Source organism: Solenopsis invicta, chromosome 14, assembly GCF_016802725.1.
Source record: "Solenopsis invicta isolate M01_SB chromosome 14, UNIL_Sinv_3.0, whole genome shotgun sequence".
Taxonomy (NCBI): Eukaryota; Metazoa; Arthropoda; class Insecta; order Hymenoptera; family Formicidae; genus Solenopsis; species Solenopsis invicta.
The window spans coordinates 7,518,466-7,535,444 of NC_052677.1; positions in this window are offsets into that span (position 1 = coordinate 7,518,466).

Below are 16,979 nucleotides of genomic sequence, written 5' to 3' on the forward strand. Positions count from 1 at the left end.
TGTATATTATTTCATTTCATTTTTGTTTTTTATTATATTTAATGACCCTATACCTATTTAACATGCAATATTACTTATTATTACTACTTATGCTACTATGGATATATATTTTTTTTATTTACCTTCTTCGCGCGCTTTCGCGCTTGTCGCACTCCTAGTCCATCACGTCGCCCTTACTGTGCTTCTCGGCTTTCGGCATTTCGATCGTTGTGGCTGGGACTGGTTGTCACTTTCCGCGCTCGTGTCTTTGGATAGCCCTAGGTTCTTATTGGTCATCTGTAATCAGAACTGAGCACATTTTAAATACATATATTTAAAATATAGTATTTGAAATATAATTTGTATTTTTTATTTTGTATTTCAAAATACATCTTTCCGTGTATTTTGTATTTTAAATAAAATTTCCACATATTTTGTATTTATCAACAAAATCTTTGATATAAATCCTTAACACCAATAGCAGTAACTTTAATTTTTCTTATATGGCGATATCAGTTTGGAATTTTTTGCTTACTGCAAAAATTTAGTATCTGAAAAAAACTTCAAAATTTGTCTCTTAACTGTATGGAAACAATGAAAACTAGTATGTTTGAACAGGCTGGTACAAGTGATAGAGGAAGGTCGAATAGTATTGGACACCTAAGCTTTTTTACAAATAATTTTTTTTTTTTAATAGCTAAATTTGAACATAGGGGAGACCGGGGATAAAAGTTCCAATTTTAAGGAAATATCAAAAATGACTAGTACAATAATTTGCTGTTCTTTTGACTATTGACTGATTCATCATAAAATTTATTGTATTTTAGGATTATAAGGTTAATTGTGGTACAATATATTATCATTGATTTTTATACAAGGTCATTTATATGTGTCAGAGTTAGAGAAGAACGTTTTACTCCTTCGTGGAGCAAGTTGTTACTGCACTGAAGTAATTTGTTACCAAACGATATAAAGTCACATTTAAAGAAAAAAAAATTTTTAATAAATCAAAACACGTGAATTATATTTATAATTAGTATTTAATGAGGTAACGAGACAATCAGGTATATTAAAAGTGAACAACTGATATTTAATTATAATTATGTCAACAATCTTAGAGTTCATAATAATTATAAACTACATCTAAAACTATTTTATCTTACTTTTTGTTACAAACATTTGTATTTATGAAATCAGTGCTTTGAAATAATCTTTACAATTCTTGTAAATAATAAATTTAAAATCTAATCTAAATAATAATAAAATAAAAAAATAACCTTGTAGAAAAACAATAAAAAATTAAATATTAAAAACTTAAGGAGAGGTTTACTTGAGATGGACCAAAAATTATGTATTTTTTTGGAATTCTTTTCTCAAAGACTAAGCAAATATTAATTTCAAATTTTGTACACATATTTATGAAGTATAAAAATATAAAAAAAAATTTTTTTCAAGGAAAAATATAAAAAATTGTCCATTTTATAGATAGCGCGGTGTGACGATCCGAAAAAAGTTGCCTTGGTTGACATCATAGCGCCGGTAATAAACCACTAAAATTAAAAAACAAAAAAGATTTATAAAATATATGAATAGTACCGGCACCTAACCAATAATATCAATAAATTGCTGAAAAAAAATGGCGGACGTGTGAACTTTTGATCACGATTTTTGCCTTTTTTTTGCTGTTTACAATAAAAAAAAATATTAAAAATGTGTCGGACTTAGGTATAGGTGCCGGAGAATTGAATTATCGTAAAAAAAAAGGGGGAGGATCCATCGGATAGTTTTTGAGTTATCGTGTCAACCAGTTCCAAAAACGTGATTTCGCGAAAAACGTGTTTAAAGTTTTAGTTAACAATTTTTCTAATGTTATGACAAAATAAAGTACCTTGTGACTAATCAGCGATTCCAGGTCCATACATGACACCCTCCTCAATCTCGTACTCCATCATTTTGCTAGCCTGTTCTGTTTTTTTTTAAAGATGATGCTGCTTTTGCGTAGTCTGTAATACTATTCTCCGACGCCGTAATACGCTTAGCATCCACGTTTTGCGAGCAGTTACTAGCTTCTAATCCAATTGAAATATTTAAAACTTGCATAATTTGTAATAAAGAAATAGAACCTTCGTTAAACAAGCTGGTAGCTGTGTAAGTGGCAATTTCTAAAGTTTTAGAGCCACAATGTAGATGTTTTGGTGCAAGTTTTCAGATACAAGCATTGACAGACTCATTACAGACTAGTATGATACCTGGCGGCTATTTTTACAATTACACTGACCACAAAATATATATAAAGGCGCGTATTTTCAAAATTTTATAAGTAATACTCATTATCGCGTAAACTACGTTTTTTGAGTTTTTTTTTTATAAAAAACTGGATTCGGTTAATGTGCAATAATTTTTTTTTTTAATTACTATCAGCAAAATCACTTTGGGAACATATTCTACACATAATTTGCTATCAATTTCTGCAAACAAAAAAAATCGATTTTTTGATCGAATCTCAAGTAAACCTCACCTTAAAAAAGAAAGCAGAAATGAAAAAATTTTATTACAATAAAGAATTTTTTAACTATGAAAACTTGGCACTGCTGGATAAGAAAAACAATGAAAAGAATTGACAGAAAAAATGCAATAAATGTAATATTTGTAAGATATGTTATAAAAGCAATTAGAAGTAAGTTACAGATTAACTTTCTTTAACATTTAAGTAACATTGTAAGTTATTATAATTGTCTAACAAGGAACATTATGCAACCCAAAAATTCAAAAAAATCTGAAACTTTGTGTACAAATAAAGGAATTCATCTATAACACAAAAAAATTTTTTATTTGTGCCCAATCTCAGTTTTAAGGAGTGAAACACCCTTTTGAAGAAACTCGGGTTTTTTTCTTTTGGAGCGTATGTCGTCGAAACTATAAGAGATAGAAAAAAATGTTCAAATAGAAAGTTAAATAGCTCGAAGAGTACTTTATAACAGTGATACAATTTCTTTTTATTTTTTTTTTACTTTTTCCCTTAACTATTTTTTTTAATTTTTATTTCTTTTTATAAGCAAAATAAAGATTATTTTATTACAAATTTAACGGTATATAACAAAGCTATGTTGCGACATTTCCATTCTCCAAAAATAATTAAAAACCACTCTATAACGCATGGTACGCGCACCCGTCCGTGCGTTATGGAAGTGTCCCTCTTCGATTTTGACGTGCCTTTGATACATTGTAATACAAATCAAAATAAAGGACACGTATTTTTTTATACGTGCTCATCAATCTCACTTTTAGTGAAACACCTTTTTGAAAAAATCAATATTTTTCTTTCGAAGCATGTATCGTCGAAATTATGAGAAATAGAGAAGAATGTTCTGAATAAAAGTTAAATGGCTTGAAGAATACTTTATAAAAACAACAAAAATTTTTTTAATTTTTTTATTCTTTTCCCTACCACTTACCTATTTTTTCAAAATTTTTATTTTTTGTATAGCAAAATAAAGCTTATTTTATTACGAATGTTACAATATATGATAAAGTTACGATGCGACATTCCCATTTTCCAAAAATAATTAAAAACCTCTCTATACGCATGGTACGCGCACCTGTCCTCGCATTTGTGCGCTACGGAAGCGACTTCCTTCGATTTCGACGTGCCTTTAATATATTGTACAGTGCGTTGCATTGATGCCTGGGGTACCGATTTTAGGGACCACGTTTCTTTCTTGATTATTTTTATGTTCATAACTGAAGCTGTGGTGATCGTTGACAGCAGCATTTGGTCATAAACGTAAAAATAACTAAGAAAGAAACGTGGTCCTTAAAATCGATACCCCAGGCATCAATGCAACGCACTGTACAGATAAAAATAAGGGACACGTATTTTTTTATACATGCCTTAATGCACTTTTAAAGGTGAAACACTCTTTTGAAGAAAATCGGTTTTTTTCTTTTAAAGCGTGTATCATCAAAACTATAAGAGATAAAGAAAAATGTTCTGAATAAAAGTTAAATAGCTGTAAGACTTTATAACAGCAATAAAAAAAATTTTTTTAAATTTTTTAATATTTTTCTTCACCACCTACCTATATTTTTGAAATTTTTATTTTTTTTTTATAAGCAAAATAAAGTTTAGTATACTACAAATTCAATGATATATGACAAAGTTATATTGCGACATTTTTATTTTCCAAAAATTATTAAAAACTACTCCATAACTCATGGTACGCGCACTGTCCGTGTACTATGAAAGTACCCCCTTTGATTTTGACTAGCGTTTAATATGTTGTAGAGGACACGTGTTTTTTTATACGTGCCCAATCCCACTTTTAGGAGATGTAACATCCCTTTTAAAAAAATCAGTTTTTCTCTTTTGAAGCAATATATTATGTATATTTTTGAAACTATAAAAGATAGAAAAAAATGTTCTCGATTAAAAAGCAAAACAAAGCTTATTTTATTACAAATTCAACGATATATGGAAAAAGTTCTGTTCTGACATTTCCCAAAAACAATTAAAAACGTCTCTACATGTGCGCACTTATCCGTGCGCTACGGAAGTATCTCTCTCCGATTTTGACGAGCCTTTAATATGTTGTACTACAGATCAAAATAAAGGACACACGTATTTTTTTATACGTGCCCAATTTCAATTTTAGAGGGTGTAACTTTTTGAAGAAAATCAGTTTTCTTCATTCTAAGCATATAGCATCAAAATTTTGAGAGACAGAAAAATATGTTTTAATTGAAAGATTTTGATTATAAAAAAAATTAAAATTAAAAAAAAACAAAGTAGTGGAGAAAAGTATAAAAAATTTTTTTTTAACGTTTTCTATCATTGTTATAAATATATATACTTCTCAAAACATTTAACTTTTAATCAGAATATTTTTTTCTATCTCCTATAGTTTCGACAATATACTCTTCGAAAGAAGGAAAACCGATTTTCTTCATTGGGGCGTTTTACTCCCTAAAAGTGAGATTGGGCACGTATAAAAAAAATACGTGTCCCTTATTTTGATCTATACTACATCATATTAAAGGCTCTTCAAAATCGGAGAAGGATACTTCCGTAGCGCACTCTATAACCAATTTCTCTTCTAGTAGTATATGTTCTAAGATTGTAACGGAAGATAAATGAGCAATGTAAATATTATTCATTTGTTTAAGGGTATCAGTTGATGACAGTTTTTGTGCTTTATAATTCTGAATTCATAATAAACGTCTGATAATTATTTAATAAAATATTATGTATCATCTCTTTCACTATATTTTATTTAATTCAGAATCAATTTTTTATAAAGAAAAACTTGTTTCAACATCATTATAAATGGAAATGAAGTTAGGCCACTTATTTACATGTTTACATACTAGTAGAATTTAATTTATATTTAAGATTAGATTATATAATTTATTCAGAAACATATGTATTTATATAAAATAAATATAAAAATAAAATTGTAAATAGCACAATTAATAGAAATAACATTAAATAAAAAACATTTCAATAATGCAAATAAGCATAATTTTTAAACCTTAAACACATAAGTGGGTCTAGGAAACCTTCTCAAAAAATTTTATTTTTGTGCCATTTTATTTTAGTTAAGCAATAAAGTAAGTTAATCGTAGCAAGTAATAGAGAAAGCTTCAAATTTTTTTTTCATCTAACCCGAATCATTTTTCTCATTCCGTCTTCACACAGTAAGCAGTTAAAAATCTAGGGAAATTTTCAATATATGTTTAAGGGTTAAATATTTGTTATACACTTTTCTGTTTAGTGAATTTTTTTTTTTTATTTGTAGAACAGATAATTAATCTCGGAATGACAGAAATTCTTGTAGTGTTCTCTTTAGAAATTGTAATAGAAATAATATTTCGAAATACATACGAGATTTCCTATTGGTACATTTGTCTAAAGAAGAATTAGCGTCATCCAGTTTGATTGGGAAAATAAAAAATACCATGAAAGGCACAAACGATACAAATTTTAATTAAAAACATTTTGAAGCAATTAAAGGTAAAAGTATCCTAATAAAAAACTTTTATAAAATTTTTTATGTAATTTGATCTGATAATAAATTTCCTAATAAAGCATTGTTCAAACACGCAAATCTCATATTTTAACAACCTATAATTTGTTGATTTTATTTGTAAACTTTATCACATAAAAATACGTAATAAACATGTTATAATTCAAAATTTTACACTAATATACAGTATTTATAATTGTGAAGTTTTTGTCTCTCTCTCTCTCTCTCTCTCTCTGCTAATATTACTATTATGTTATTTTATTTGTTTTTGTTTTGTTTTGTTACTATAGTTTACTTTTTTCTTTTGTTGCTTACTATTTTCCTGCAACGCCGTTTGATCTTAGTTTGTAAGTGATATTGTTACTCTCTACGTTCAATTGTACTCTTGAGTGTCCTTAGAGGGCTTGCCCTAGGACAAAATAAATGCTTATTTATTTATTCATTTATTCTCTCTCTCTCTCTCTTTCTCATGCGCGCGCGCACACACACGCACACGTACACGTATATAGTAAAATATATTTATAAAATATATTTATAAAATGTACATCGTGAATAATGTGCATTACTTTTTATTATTACAGGACTTGTACTTTCAATATTTGAGTATGATAAAGACACACAAAGTTTAAAGTAGCAGTCAAATAAAAATGTAACAACGCTATACCTCGAGCAGGCAAGAGAAACCAAGAGGACACAGACAATGAATAATCTTTTTTTACATAATTATTGTTAAACTGACAAATTGGTTTATCTCCGCCTATGCCGGTCCCAAGCCCGGATGCAAAAGGAGGAGGGTTGGCCGAAAGATGATCCAAATGGCCGGAAAACACCAACGCCGAATATTAGGCGGCGATTAAATAATCAACGTAGGTTCAGTTGATCTTGAGAAACTAAATCCACTCCAAACAACTACCGTGGAAAGACGAGGGAACCTATCACGTGTATATATTCCGAGAAAACCTCTATGAACTTATGAATCCGAGAGTATTAGATAGTAGTGCGTCGGATAATCCGACTAATAATTGGCGTCATCCGATGCCCAGGTTGAATGATGAAGAGGTGTTTTGCCGCGTCTTCGTAAGAAGAAATGCAACTGGCAATAACACTAACAACACCAAAAACAAAAATAATGCTGACATGTTCTCGATTCGGAAAAAGCATTGCGTCGGTACTTGGAACGTCCGCGGATTGCTACAATCAGAGAAGCTGGACATGGTGGAAAAAGAGGTCAAGAAACATGGCGTAATAATAATGGGCCTCAGTGAAACACACATGGGCGGACAAGGATGTAATACAACAAAACAAGGAAACATCCTATATTACTCTGGCAACCCAAATAAAAGCGCGAACGGCGTAGGCATTCTGCTCCCGCCACATATTGACAAATGCCTTTTACAATGCAAATTGGTTTCCGACAGAATCATCACCGTGAAGCTTAATGCCAGACCGAACATCCTAAATGTTGTGCAAGTGTATGCGCCCACATCGACAGCCAACGACAAGGATATCGATGGATTCTATAAGCAGCTTGAGACCACGCTAAATTCAATACCCAACCGCGAAATTACGATGATTCTTGGTGATTGGAATGCAAAAATTGGCAGTACCACACACAATGATCATATAAGATCTATCGTCGGTAAATTCGGACTCGGAATCAGAAATGACCGTGGTCAAAGACTCTTGGAATTTTGCATCGAAAAAGACCTCAGCATAATGAATACTTGGTTCCAACATCACCCAAGGCGCTTATACACATGGACATCTCCGAATGGTGAATATCGTAATCAAATTGACTACATAATCATAAACAGGCGTTGGAGATCATCTGTAACAAACGTAAAAACATTCCCCGATGCTAAATGTAGGTCAGATCACAACATGCTGGTTGCCGAACTGGTTCTTCGACTAAAAAGACCGAAAAAATGTCAGTCATCCGTACTAAAGAGCCTGGGTCCATCGGAACGAACCCTCTTCCACGAGTCCTTGAAAAGAGAGTTACAGCACGAATCGCCAGTGCCCGGGGCAAACGCGTGCTGGGAACGCCTAAAAGCCCTCACACAAAAGGCCTTGAACGACCTTTGCAAAGACAGAGAAACGCATGGCAGAGACAACAAACGCAATGTATGGATCTCCGATGATACATGGAAACTAATCATGCGCAGGAAAAATATAAAAAAAAAAGCCTTGCATGACGCAAAAATTAGAGAAGAATACATTAATCTCTGTAAAACTATAAAAAAGAGCTCTCGTCAAGACAAAAATAAATTCATAAGGAACATATGCGTAGAAATTGAGAACCACTCTGTAAACAATCAAATCTCCGATCTCTTTACAAAAGTTCGCCTACTCTCCAAACAATTCAAACCAAAATCATGGGTCATTGAGGACTCATCCAGAAATCCTGTACACGACTTGGACGCCATAGCGGAGAGATGGAGCAAATATTGCGAGAAGCTATATAGAGACGTCCCACGAATACCTTACAGTCAATTGCTCAACTGGAAGGAGATTGAGCTTGAACCCTTAATTATTCGTTCGGAAGTAGAAGCAGCTCTCAAACAGCTCAAGAGTAAAAAAGCGCCGGACTCTGATTACGTTACTGCGGAAACATTGAAAGCCATGAATGAAATCGGCATTGACTGGCTACACAAGATCTGTAATCATATATGGCAACACGACGACTGGCCAAAAGATTGGACCAAATCAATTATTATCCCATTGCACAAAAAAGGTTCAACCAGGAAATGCACCTTGACCCTAATATCACACGGCAGCAAAATATTGTTCCACATCATAAACAATCGGATCCGCCACTACCTGGACTGGCAGATCCAACAAGAACAGGCGGGTTTCGTAAAGGAAAGGGGCACTAGTGAGCAAATTCTAAATATTCGACAACTCATTGAGAAATCTTACGAATTCAACAACCCATTTGTGATGTGCTTCATTGACTACAACAAAGTCTTTGATTGTGTCAACTGGAACCATCTGTGGGAAATCTTAACAAAGTTAGAGGTTCCCAAACATCTGATAGCGCTACTCCAATCCCTTTATTACAATAGCCAAGGAGTCGTAAGAGTAAACAAAACCCTCTCACAATCCTTCAAGTTTGAAAAAGGAGTGCGACATGACTGTATACTGTCGCCCATCTTATTTAATATCTATGGGGAATACATAATGCGACGTACCTGCAAGGAAATGTTACAACAACACGAAGGAAGGACATCTTGGAAAGGAGGTATCACTATTGACAGCATAAGAATCACCAACCTGCGCTATGTTGATAATACCACTCTGTTTGCGTCAAATGAAACAGAGATGGTCGCTTTTCTGGACAAGATGGAAGAAATCAGCAAAGAACTTAGACTCAATATAAATAGAAACAAAACTAACGTAATGTTGGTTGATCGAAAGAAAAACATAACATTTACGGACAAATTAAAACCCAAACTGGTCGACAACTTTAAATACCTAGGATCATACATTAGCAACAACGTCTCATGTAATTACGATGTGCGGGTAAGGATCGAAATAGCCAAAAGCGCAATGTCACAACTCCACAGAATTTGGGCAGACACAGGCGTAGGCTTAAAGACCAAGCGTACGCTGGTGACCACGCTGGTTTTCTCAATATTCCTACATGGATCTGAGACTTGGACGCTAAAGCAGACCGACTTCAGGAACATAGACACCTTTGAGATGTGGTGTTGGAGAAGGATGCTGTGTTGGACAGCTGACCGAACCAACCTTTCGGTTCAGGAGAAGTTAAACATCCCCACCAATGCTACACTCTCAGCCAAATGCATCTGTAGGATCCTGAAGTATTTCGGACATATCGCCAGGAAAAAGGATAATAGCCTAGAGAAACTATGTGTGACAGGCAAAGTAAAGGAAAAGACAGGAGAAGACAGGATAAGACCTAAGGGCTACAGTCCACCACGGTGGACCGATCAGATCAGCCACGCTCTCAAAATCGAGATAAACGACGCACTCCAAGCTGCCACGGATCGGTGTGCCTGGCGCAGTATCGTTGAAAAAAGGATAGACAAATAGAGGTCCCGAGCATTGGAGAACACGACGCGAGGAGGAGGAAACTGACTTTAGAAAAGTTAACTATAAAAGAAAGGAGGGAATTGTAGAATACCCAGGATTGGAAGAGTTACTTTGTAATTAGTTACAGTTACAGTTTCTTTCTTTCAAAAAATAACTAGTTACCATTACAAATTACTGACTTTAAAAATAACTCATTATAGATACAGTTATTAAAAAAGTAACAAGAAGTTACTTTTTGGTTACTTTTCTGTTTTTTCTTGTAATATTTTAAAGCACTGATAATTTAAATATTAGACTTTTACATTTTTAACATTATTCAATTATTTTATTTATATTAGAAAATGGTGTTAAATTTAGAGACAATATTGCTTGAAATTGAGTGAAGAACAAAGATAAAATTACTCTATTAGTGTTATTTACTGAAAAGCACCCATGTAAAGTATCTTTAATTGTGTAAAATGCTTGTGTCATATCTATATTAATTTATACTTATATGTAATTTATAGCGATCATGGCGCAGAGTTGTGCCGAAGATCTGGGTTCAAATCTCACTGATCCAAAATATTGATTTTATTCGATCGCTACTTTTCGGAAGGCAATGGCAAGCCACCGAGTATACCACCTGCCAAGAGAACCCCTTCTGTGTAAATTGTAAAAAGCACACAGAAAGCGCAAAAATTGAGGGGTCACTACGCTCTGATAAGAGTTAAGGACTTATGATGATGATGATAATGAGAATGTGAGTTACGTACATTAAGGTTGTGTTTGGAAACATCACTCAAATAATGCTGTCATATATCATTTTATTTTTATTGTTTACCGATTGTTAAATAAAGATAAAATGATACATGACGCCATTCGGGTAATACTTGCAAATACAACCTAAATTGACAAATTAGTTTGAAAAATGTAAAGTAACTGAAAAAGTAACTATTAATGTAGTTACTAGTTACACAAGTAATTGATTGTGAGTAAAGTTATAGTTACAGATAGAAAAAAGTAAGAAAGTTAAATTACAGTTACAAAAAAGTAACTCTAACTGTAACTTTGTTACAAATAAGTTACTTTCCATCTCTGGGAATACCATTTTGTTTTTTGATAATAACTTAATAAATATTAACACAATACAATTTTAATTAATACCAGTTTATTACCCATAGAGTTCTATCAATCATCCTATAAGTAGAAGTTCATCGAGTAGAACAAACATAATTTACAATTACTGAAGAGGAAAAAAAGAATGCGTTTATGGAATAGCACAGGAATCATGGAATACTAATAACTACTTACTGTTATGAAAAGCACTTTTATAAAAAAAAAAAACACAATTTAATATTCTTTCGTAAATTTTATAAAAATATATGCCACAAAACAAGGATTTACGAACAATTCATAAAATATGTTTTACTAAAGAAATTTTTTCTTAAATAGTTTTTCGGCTTAAATATTTTTAAAAATAAAGCATAAAATTTTTTGAAATAATTTCATTGCTTCTTTAATAAACATTGTAGACAACGCTTACAATAAGATATAAAGTCAGAAGAGAGATGCACATGACAGACGACCATATTCTACAATCACAATCCACATACAACATGACTTTATTTGCCAAATTCATACACATTACATTCAAATTATTCACGTTCAGGCCTTCCATTTAAACTGAAGTTAAAATATTAATATGCAACATACTTTAATCAAAATTACGTAGAAAATACATTGAAGGACTTTGACTCTGTCCATAGGAAAATTTTCCAAACTGAGAAGTCACCACTTTCTACATACTCGCAGTTCATGATTAATGAAACGACTAGAGCTTATTGGTCGTTACGTTAATCATGAACTGTAAGTATGTAGAAAGATAGCGACTTCTCAGTTTGGAAAATTTTCCCATGGACAGAATCAAAGTTCTTGGATGTACCTATATATTTGTAAAAATGTTTGCTACCTGCAAAACTGAAATTCAGCTTTTATAGCGAATATTAATGATTAGTGACTATTCTATAATATCTAACCAGGAAATCTCTCAAAGTATCATACCCCGATTATAATAAAATTTTACATACATACAGGTAACATAATTAGATGGATTTAGAAAATATCAGTTGTGGTCAAGGGGCGGTTTCAAGGGATAAAATTATCCCTTATGTGTATAACGATTTTCAGCTTTTTTGTTATATCTTGAAAACTATTGAAAATATCAAAAAATGTTTTATACAAAAGATTTACAATAAAATTATCACTATTCATTCACGTTAATAACATTTAAAAATTATTTTTTAAAGTTAAAAAAAATAATATTGACGTGAATAAATAGACGTAATTTCATCTCACCAGAAAATTAAATTAAGACTCCGTTGCTTAATCCATTTCTATCTCTATTCCTATAGTGATGTTCGTTCGTCTTCGAAAAAAAAGAATCGTTACTTGGTAAGACGTAATAGTTTGAAAATCAAAAGATTTTTTAAACTTGTTTAGCAACAAGATCTTTAGTAATATAATCTACTTGTTCAAAAAATATTACATTATTTATAAATAAAAAAATTTTACAAAATTTATATATTATAGAACTATAGAACTTTGAATCTAAATATATCTTCAATTTCCCACAAATTTCTACAATTTCTTACCTGGAGCAATAAAAATTGATTAATTTTTATAACTTTTAACTCTACTGCAATTATGGATAATTAAAATTTATATTTTTTTGAAAATTTATGTAAAAACTTGTTTTATTAACATTAAATTTATTTAATTGTAACATTAATCTTCTACATCAGTAACAAATCTGAATTGAAATATTAGAGAATTTATAATTTACATTGGAAAATTGAGAAGATAGATTTCTACTTATAATTTTATATACAGTATGTACATTTTGACATGTAATGTGTATACTATTTTACTGACACTGTTTGCTTGTAAGCGAGGCTGCTGGTACAACCTTAATAGGAAGACTCAATTGTCAAGGAGTAGTAGTGCAAAATCGTTTTTGGTAATAATCCAATGTCACTTTATTGTTGGCATTCGATCGAAGCGAGAAGTCGTCGAAACGATCCAAAAATCAACGATATAATTATATGTTTCTCAAGAGAATTCTAAATGCTGACTGACTAACTTTCAGCAGAACGGAGCGAATCGGTCATTTCAATAAACGTTTTACCGAAATGCTTGATGATCGATAGGGCGGGAAAACAATAATAGATAGTTTTCGGTCGACATGTGTTCGTTGGGTGATCGACGCGTTCGCGAAGCGTTTCAATATCGAGTATTGAAACAGCGGCCAACGGTGAATCCAAAACAAACATGTAATGTATATTTTATTTTATTATTCAAATGTTTTTCATTACAAAATTATAAAAATAGATATAAAATTGTAAAAATAAATTTTTGACTTTAATCGTATAAAACAGGATTTTATTTAAAGCACACTTGATTTAATTAAATTAAAAATTAATTTTAAAAAATGTAGCCACTATGTGATGGTTATTAATTTATAAATATATAAGAGAGCTGTATTTTAAAGCAATAAATTAATACAAAGATCTTTTTTTTCATAAAACTTTGTTACTGATAAATAAAAAAATTAATTTTAAATTATAATAAAATATTTAATATATAAAACATTAGCTTATATTGATTGATTTTTATAAAAATTGATTGTAATCTCATATGAAAAAGATGCTCGGGCTAGAAGTTGTAATCTTATGTATTACAATAATTATAAAAAAAATACTACAATAATCACACACAAATATAGTTTTAAAGGCTTGGGAAAAAATCTGTTCTTTTTTCTCCAACTTTTCCGCGGATTCAGTGGCGCAGTAAGGCTGGGGTGAGGGTGGGGGATCCGCCCCGGGCGTGATCTTAGCAAGGGCGTCAAAAATTAGCAGTTACTCTTCCTTGTTACAAATAAAAATTTAGGATCAAAGATTTGTTTGTAACAAAAGACAAAAGGCCATAAATCAGAAATGCCCAACGTCCGGCCCGCGCAATCTATTTTCAGTTTCTTTCTTTTCTCCGCGCTCCGACAATCATCGCGTGGAAACATGAAAATCACTTACTTTTTTTACAATTGATATTGCTTTATGGCAAACAATTGCCACAACCCTCAGGTAAAAAATTAAATTTAACCGGGCCTATGACTTCCAAACGTTAGTCATAAAAATTCTAACATTTGGTAGTCATAAAATTTCTTACATTTCCGTTGTTGGAGCAGGTTCTAACCCGTTCGATCTGCAACGATTCAGAAGTGAAATCGTTGGCCCGGACAAGGCATATCTCACTTGATTTTTGATCTTTCAAGAATAAAGTAAACACAGCAATTTTGTCCGCTGTGTAGTGCACATTTACGGGTCAGATTTCTGCACTAGTGTATTAGTTAACGTTCTACCGTTTCTAAAAAAGTGAAATCAGTAAGTATTGAAAACGCTCGTTATTTCTAAAGCAATAAAATGTACAATAAAAAATAAAAATATATTTCTTAAATAATATAATGTATAGATAAATGAAATAAATATCCTTGTACATTAAGTTGCATCAATGCTACCAAATTTGACAATAGCTTTATGAATTTTTCTGATTATGAGCGTGAGTGTTGCAACTTGCAAACAAAGCTTTCGGAATTAAAGCTTATTAAAACCTATCTTTATTCAACAGTGAGTCAGATGCAATTAAATAAGCTTGTAATGCTTTTTATTGAACAAGATGCAACGAAAGAGATAAACTTCACAGATTTTATTACAGAATTTGCAAGCATCAAAGCTTAAACTAAACACAAGATTAAACTTTAATATTTTAATATTTTAACATGTTTTTATTGTTTTTTATTTATTAAAATAATTCAAATTATTAGGAGTATAAATAAGTTTCCGCCGTTTTTTATCAAAATTTGGGCATTTATTGTGAAAGAACGGTACCTAATGTTTTATTCGAAGTATTGTCCATCGCTAGCCACTACTTTTTCCCAACTTTCTGGCAGCATACGGATACCGCGTCGGAAGAATGCTTCATCTTTTGAAGCTATCCACAAATCGACCCAATTTTTTGTATCTTCATATGATGTGAAGTGTTGCTCAGACAGGCCATGCGCCATCGATCGAAACAGGTAGTAATCAGAAGGAGCAATGTCTGGTGAACGGCGGCTGGGGTAAAACTTCCTAATTGAGTGTTCCAGGTAGGTTTTGACCGGCGCCGCAACATGTGGACGAGCATTATCATGCAGAAGAATAACTTTGTCGTGTCTGGAGTAGTAGTGGGCACGTTTTTCCTTGAGTACTCGGCTCAATCTCATCAATTGTGTTCAGTAGAGAGCCCCAGTAATGGTTTCATTCGGTTTGAGCAACTCATAATACACCACACCAAGCTGATCCCACCAAATACACAACATGAGCTTTTTTCCATGAATGTTCGGCTTGGCTGTTGATGTTGAAGCATGGCCAGGTGGTCCCCATGATTTCTTCTTCTTTGGGTTATCGTAGTGGATCCATTTTTCATCACCAGTGACTATACGATGCAAAAAAACCCTTTCGTTTATGACTGGCAAGCAGTATTTCACATGTGAAAAATCGGCGTTCAACGTTTCTCGGCTTCAGTTCATATGGAACCCAGTTTCCTTGTTTTTGAATCATTCCCAATGATTTTAAGCGATGTGAAATTGCTGGTTCAGTCACGTCTAATGTAAGTGCAAGTGCTTCTTGCGTTTGGCACGAATCTTCATCTAATAATGTTTCCAATTCCGCGTCTTCGTACACTTTCGGCCTTCCACTACGTTCTTTGTCTTCGATGTCAAATTCACCGTTCTTAAACTTGTGAAACCACTCACGGCAACTTCTCTCACTTAAGGCAGTCTCATCATATGCTTCTACAAGTAATCGATGCGCCTTGGCTGCAGATTTCTTCAAATTAAAGAAGTAAATCAAAAGCTCCCGCAAATGACGCTTATTCGGCTCAAAACTCGATATTTTCGCACGAAAAAAGATATATGATGCTGATACAAAATCGCTAATATTTTAAGGTTATGTTGTTGCCAGATGTCTAACCTTACGATATAACGTTTTACAACAGACAATTTCAACCATAACATACTAGTGGCGCCATTTTTTGTGAAACGGCGGAAACTTATTTATACTCCTAATATTAAAAACAATTGTAGTTCCTTTTAAAAAATTAATTTATTGAAAATTTTTAATGTGTTTAAAATTTAAAAGAATATTTATATTTATTGTTTAAATGTTTAATTGCTAGAACATTGTACATTAAAAAGAAGAAATAAAATGTAAAATAAAGGTATTACTTAATAAATTGGAAAAAATAATTAGTTTCTATTAATGTAGTAAAGAAGAGACAGTGCGATTCTCTAACTCGTTATGTTGTCGTTATGTGTTCATAACGACAAAAGGCTGCGTTGCGCAGCTTTTCTATCACGTATAATATCTGCGCAACAATACTGTAACGATACCGAATTGTCATAACGAGTTAGAGAGTTCCAACAGAGGAGAGAACCGCCCCGCGTTCCAGGCGCTGTAATCCCTTACTATGCCACTGCCCGCTAAACATGAAACCTTCAGGGAACGTTACGTTTTCGCTCTAATTTAGCAAATTTGTAACGTTTTGTATGTATAGGTTAAATAACAGATTTTATATACGTTTAAAAGTAACGTTCTATTTGTGTTAGTCCATGGAACGTGTCAAAAATATTACATTTTTACCTTAAATGTGACCCTTTGGAACGTTACAAAAGAAACATTTTGTGACATGACAGTAATGTTTTATATAAAATGTTTTTTTTATAACTTTAAAAACATTGCCTCAACGTTACACGTACAATATTTCTGAAACATTCAGTTTGCTACGTTTCTTCAATGTTTCCTTTGAAACGTTAACTTTTACACATTCAAAAACGCCGCAACAACGTAGCAA